Raw genomic sequence first — 6,000 nt, 5'->3', positions numbered from 1 at the left:
CATAAAGAAATCCAGACTACGGTTTGCAACTGCACATGGGGACTAAGATCATACTCTGGTCTGATGAAAAAAAATAGAACTGTTTGGCCATAATGACCATCGTTATGTTTGGAGGAAAAAGGGGGAAGCCACTTGCAAGCCGAAGAACACCATCTCAACTGTGAAGCATGGGGGTGGCAGCATCATATTGTGGGGGTGCTTTGCTGCAGGAGGGACTGGTGCACTTCACAAAATAGATAACATCATGAGACAGGAAAATTATGTGGATATATTGAACCAACATCTCAAGACATCAATCAGGAAGTTAAAGCTTGTCCGCAAATGCGTCTTCCAAGTGGACAATGACCCCAAGCAAACTTCCAAAGTTGTGGCAAAATGGCTTAAGGACAACAAAGTCAAGGTATTGGAGTGGCCATCACAAAGCCCTGACCTCAATCCTATAGAACTATTATGGGCAGAACTGAAAAAGCGTGTGCGAGTAAGGAGATCTAGAAATCTGGCTCTGTCAGGAGGGATGGGCCAAAATGCAAAATGTACCCAACTTATTGTGGGAAGCTTGTGGAAGGCTACCCACAACGTTTTACCCAAGTTAAACAATTTAAAGGCAATGCTACCAAATACTAACTGAGTGTATGTAAACTTCGGGCCCACTGGGAGTGTGATGAAAGAAATAAAAGCTGAAATTAATCATTCTCTATACTATTATTCTGACATTTCACATTCTTAAAATTAAGTGGGGATCCTAACTGACCTAAGACAGGGAATTTTTACTAGTAATACATGTCAGGAATTGTGAAAAACTGAGTATAAAATGTATTTGGTTAAGGTGTATGTAAACTTCCGACTTCAACTTGTATGTCAAATTCCCTACTGTTAGAAATTTAACATAATTAAAGTTGCACTGTGAGGAATTCCAAATTATATACAAAAGCTGTAATAACAATATTTCAAAAGTATAAAAGGTGATTTTGATAGGACAGGAAATCCCTACACCACGGTAGTGCTGATTTTGCCATTTGAACAGGAATTGCAATCAGTTTTGCTTCAACATTATTTGTAAGTGGGCTCACTCCAGTCCATCTTCAATATTAACTTTGCATTTTAGGCTGTGATTTTGTGTAATGAATCATTGTCCTATCTAAAGTATTTATATTTTTAAAATATCATTTTTACGGCTTTTGTAAGCTGGCTCCTCTGTCCTCCACTCGTTACCTGCATTAATGGCTCCTGTTTGAACTTGTTATCAGTATAAAAGACACCTGTCTACAACCGCAAACAGTCTCACTCCAAACTCCACTATGGCCAAGACCAAAGAGCTGTCAAATACAGATACGAAATTGTAGACCTGCACCAGGCTGGGAAGACGGAATCTGCAATAGGTAAGCAGCTTGGTTTGAAGAAATCAACCAATTATTAGGAAATGGAAGACATACAAGACCAGTGATAACCTCCCTCGATCTGGGGCTCCACGCAAGATCTCACCCATCAAAATGAACACAAGAACGGTGAGCAAAAATCACAGAACCACACGGGGGGACCCAGTGAATGACCTGCAGAGAGCTGGGACCAAAGTAACAAAGCCTACCATCAGTAACACACTACGCCGCCAGGGACTCAAATCCTGCAGTGCCAGACGTGTCCCCCTGCTTAAGCCAGTACATGTGCAGGCCCGTCTGAAGTTTGCTAGAGAGCATTTGGATGATCCAGAAGAAGATTGGGAGAATGTCATATGGTCAGATGAAACCAAAATAGACCTTTTTGGTAAAAACTCAACTTGTCGTGTTTGGAGGACAAAGAATGCTGAGTTGCATCCAAAGAACACCATACCTACTGTGAAGCATGGGGTGGAAACATCATGCTTTGGGGCTGTTTTTCTGCAAAGGGACCAGGATGACTGATCCGTGTAAAGGAAAGAATGAATGGGCAATGTATCGTGAGATTTTGAGTGAAAACCTCCTTCCATCAGCCAGGGATTTGAAGATGAAACGCAGCTGGGTCTTTCAGCATGACAATGATCCCAAACACACCGCCCGGACAATGAAGGAGTGGCTTCGTAAGAAGCATTTCAAGGTCCTGGAGTGGCCTAGCCAGTCTCCAGATCTCAACCACATAGAAAATCTTTGGAGAGAGTTGAAAGTCCGTGTTGCCCAGCAACAGCCCCAAAACATCACTGCTCTAGAGGAGATCTGCATGGAGGAATGGGCCAAAATATCAGCAACAGTGTGTAAAAACCTTGTGAAGACTTACAGAAAACTTTTGACCTCTGTCATTGCCAACAAAGGGTATATAACAAAGTATTGAGATAAACTTTTGTTATTGACCAAATACTTATTTTCCACCATAATTTGCAAATAAATTCATAAAAAATCCTACAATGTGGTTTTCTGGATTTTCTTTTCTCATTTTGTCTGTCATTGTTGAACTGTACCTATGATGAAAATTACAGGCCTCTCATCTTTTAAAGTGGGAGAACTTGCACAATTGGTGGCTGACTAAATACTTTTTTGCCCCACTGTATGTGGCTGCTATGGAATCATTACTGTATCTACAAGGAAGTGTAGATGACTTTGGAAGAGGAAAAATGGTTGGTTTCGTTAATGGTGATAGAATCAACACTGCGAGAGAATACTGGCAAACAAGCTGCAGGGGTAGAGGGTGATGAATCAGAAATGGCCCACAATTACACCCTACCAGGTTTAATTTAATCCGCCATCCACCCGGAGACACACGAGTACACATACGCACGTGCACACACAAAGCATTTTTTTTACTATCCTTGTGGGGATATAAAATTGAGAACCATAAAAAAATATATTTTTCCTAAACTCTAACCCTAAACTTAACACTAACCCTTACCCTAACCTTAACCCCCCCCCTCTCTCACACACACACACACACACACACACACACACACACACACACACACACACACACACACACACACACACACACACACACACACACACACACACACACACACACACAGCTGTGACAGAGACAGCTGGAAACTGTTGACTTGCGCTTGTTAATCACAACGATTCTCATGGTTGCTTACATGATGACATTGTCCGTGGTGTGATCCTGCAGGGGTATTAGGAGGCATTATATGGTCAGCCCACTAATGTGGCTAAAGACTCACAGCCACAACTCATTTGTTTAATTTCATGAATTATTAATCATTCCATTGAACTTCTGTATGATATGACATTGATTTGAATGCTTTTTTATGTTCAATGTGGAGGGAATTCAGTTGCTGAAAGAGTAATTTACATCCAATAATTGATTGGTTGAGATCAAAAAGAGGCAAAAACAGTGTCTTAATTTTTTACTTCTTTGGAATCCCAATGATCAATGGTAATAATAGAATGAGTAAACGTTGTATAAAAAAATTATCCTGAAGCCTGGATAATTTGTATTACTCACAGATTTTGTGCCTTCTACCTGACATCCCTGCAGTGCTAACTAGAATTATCATTTGGTCTGTGAATAACTAGACATGTTCACTCAACACTCCCATAATTGCTTTGAGAAATGTTTTCGTCCCACCTGTTCCGTGAAAAATCGAATACAATCAAACCCAGTTTAGGGAATGATTGTGGTTTTGTGGGATAATTGTGAAATTCTTAGGGTGAATTACCCAGTTATGAAAGAGGATCTGACAAATCCACTACTTCATGCACCAACACCAAGCACATCCAATAGTTTTTAGTCACAGCTCCAGCATGGGAATAGCTACAGTGCAGGCTAATTCAACTGTGTGTGGGCCTAGTCACAAAAACTCAATTTACGACCATCAGAAGAAGTGGACCAAAGCGCAGAGTCGTGAGCGTACATTACTTTATTTTTAATGTCGCCAACAAAAACAATAAACGATACAAAACGACCGTGAAGCTTAACAGGGCATTAGCGCCACTAACATAACTACCCACACTGAAAGGAGGGAAAAAGGGCTACCTGAGTATGATTCCCAATCAGAGACAATGATAGACAGCTGTCCCTGATTGAGAACCATACCCGGCCAAAACATAGAAAACAAAACATAGAATGCCCACCCCACATCACACCCTGACCTAACCAAATAGAGAAATAAAACGGCTCTCTAAGGTCAGGGCGTGACGCCAGGGGGCAAAATAAGGCTGGCATTTTACGTGAAGCTGATGTGCAACATGCTGCAGAAATGTTATACGGGAATGTAAAGGTAGTTATGTGTAACAATGTACGCTGAGAGTCGGGAAGTAAGTTCAGGGAGTGAATACATTTAATGAATAAATAGCTGAACAAAACAAGAAACACAAACAGCGCACCGACATGAAACCGCAACAATGATGACTGGCGAAGAAACCAAAGGGAGTGACATATAAAGAAAGGGCAGGTAATCAATGAGGTGATGGAGTCCAGGTGAGTGTCATTATGCGTGTAACTCTGGTGACAGGTGTGCGACCTAACGAGCAGCCTGGTGACCTAGAGGCCGGAGAGAGAGCACGTGACACTATGTTTCTTCGCCAGGAGAAGGCTAATCACATTGTGGGATACTGACTTGGGGAATGGTTGGTTCATGCATGTTGCAGGGTTGGAAATACATTTTGGTCGTTTTTGAAGTAGTTAAATGTACTTTATTATATATATTTTTTAATTAGGTGTGACATTGATTATTCTTAGTGGTGGCACCACTTTAAAGTCGCTAAATAGAATTCTGCACATGAAGAACAGCAATTACGGCAACATTACCACATAACATTTTACACATTCATATGAATACAAATTGCTGCTGAGGCAGAGGCATTTTGCAGCAAAAGTGTAAAATAATGATTCAGAATAACAAATGTTCTGTGCCACTGATACTATACCAATGACTTACATTTGCCCTTCAGTCAAATACAGAATATATGTTCATATATCCATTAAATTTAGACATCTTTTAAAAACAGTATATATTTAGACTTTTGGGGATTATCAGACACTTTCAAGCAAGGCTGGATTAATGCAGTGGTTTAATTAAATGGGATTTTTTTTAAATCCAACCACAGGAGCCCGCTCTTAATCTTCAAAATACACCAGAGAACATAATTTAGCCACAGAGGATCAATAGTTTCTAAAAAAGGACTGTGGATGAAGTTTTTTCACAAGCACATACAGGAAACTGCCAAAATAAAGGAAACACCAACAACAGCCTCTTAAGGGTTGATCCGATCGTTCAGTCCTAACAACACCAGTCAAGCACCCAAGATAACTGTCTAACTTTGGATAGCTTGCTAGCCACTTCCAGACACAAATCAACAGCTCACTGACCATTTTACTTACCCTAGCAGAGCTGGTTAGGCTGTTTTTATGTTATCCAGAGCGTCGGTGATTGCAACTGTGCCAACGTTTACTCACTCTGGCCATATTCAACGGGTTTTGAGTGTTCGTAAATTTTTCTGTTATTCTCCGCTCTGGCACACTCACACGAGAGTGCTCTGAAATCAGTAAATAGCCAGAGCGAATTTACCAGCTATGTCTATCAACAGCTGTTGCAGTGACATTGAAATGGATAGTACGTAGTGAAGTAACTAGCTAGCTAGTTAGCTAAACAATTAACCATATTCCCAACTCATAACGTTACTACCCTGCATGAATCTGCAGGTAGCTAACCGACCAGGTTCAATGTTAGCTAGCTAACATTAGGCAATAACTAGCAAAGCACATGGCTCTGATATACGAATAATAAGATCATACACGTAACGTTAGTATACTTTAACTTGAAATGAAAATGACTTTCTGACAAAATTATAAACGGGTAATATCTGAAAATGTAGCTAGCTAGACTATCTTGCTGGATGGACACTTCTCCCTCTCTGTCACGGATGCCATGGTTGCCCTTAGTTTGAAGATGTAATCCAGAGACAGGTAACTTCTCCATCTTTTTAGCTATCATACTCTAATTTCAAAACTCGGTCCTCCAGAAAGTGGAGAGCAACACTTATCCAGTTCTACTACGCAACGAGCAATGGCAGATTTAGG

This window comes from Oncorhynchus kisutch, linkage group LG6, assembly GCF_002021735.2.
Source record: "Oncorhynchus kisutch isolate 150728-3 linkage group LG6, Okis_V2, whole genome shotgun sequence".
NCBI classification, from domain to species: domain Eukaryota; kingdom Metazoa; phylum Chordata; class Actinopteri; order Salmoniformes; family Salmonidae; genus Oncorhynchus; species Oncorhynchus kisutch.
Note: the sequence above shows the minus strand (reverse complement) of the source record.